The sequence below is a fragment of the Callorhinus ursinus genome, unplaced genomic scaffold (genome assembly GCF_003265705.2).
Source record: "Callorhinus ursinus isolate GAN/ISIS: 27379988/994484 unplaced genomic scaffold, GSC_fseal_2.0 scaffold8, whole genome shotgun sequence".
NCBI lineage: Eukaryota > Metazoa > Chordata > Mammalia > Carnivora > Otariidae > Callorhinus > Callorhinus ursinus.
Genome location: NW_027397070.1, coordinates 48555331 through 48556212, shown reverse-complemented (window position 1 = coordinate 48556212; position 882 = coordinate 48555331). Strand labels below are relative to the sequence as shown.

The 882-nt window shown below is 41.5% G+C and overlaps 1 pseudogene; it reads left to right on the top strand.

Moving 5' to 3' along the window:
* The first annotated feature begins 207 nt into the window (after positions 1 to 207).
* On the top strand, positions 208 to 656 carry LOC112821877 (small ribosomal subunit protein eS24-like; annotated as a pseudogene).
* Positions 657 to 882: the final 226 nt, after the last annotated feature.

Sequence of the window (882 nt, the reverse complement as noted above, 5' to 3'; positions counted from 1 at the left end):
CTCTCTGATGGACAGTTTTTAATGTTTCCATTAAAAACAAAACAACCTGGGGCGCCTGGCTGGCTCAGTCAGTGAGAGTGTAGACTCTTGATCTTCAGGGTTGTAAGTTCGAGCCTCATGTTCGGTGTAGAGATTACTTAAAAATAAAATCTGAAAAAAAGAAAAAACAGCTTTTCCTCCCTGGCCGCTTGAAGCGTGGCCGCCATCATGAACGACACAGTAACTATCCGGACCAGGAAGTTCATGACCAACCGACTACTTCTGCAGAAACAAACACTCATTGCTGTTCTTCACCTTGGAAAGGGAGCAGTACCTAAGACAGGAATTTGGGAAAAACGAGCCAAAATGTACAAAACCACACAAGATGTCATTTTGTATCTGGATTCAGAACCCATTTTGGTGGTGTTGAGACAACTGGCTTTGGCACGATTTATGATTCCTTGAATTATGCAAACAAAAATGAACCCAAACATAGACTTGCAAGACATGGCCTGCATGCGAAGAAAAAGACCTCAAGGAAAGAGTGAAAGGAACACAAGAACAGAGTGATGGAAGTCAAGGGGTCTGCAAAAGCCACTGCTGGCGCTGGGAACAAGCAAGCTGAAGATTGGACGCCAGAAGGAGTCAAGATTCTGCAGCAACTTTATCTGCGGTGATTGTGTAGATTTTTCGTGAGAGGATTAATAAACTTAGAACAACAAACAAATAAATAAAATAAAAATAAAACAACCTATAAACAATGTAGGAATGAATACCTGTGCTAGTTGGGATACAGTTCAGTTGCTTTAATAAAGACCCACAGTAACAGGTGCTTAATGAAACAAGATAGAAGTGATCTCTCTGGTTGTTCGTAGGTGTGTAAGCAGTATAAGGATGACAGGG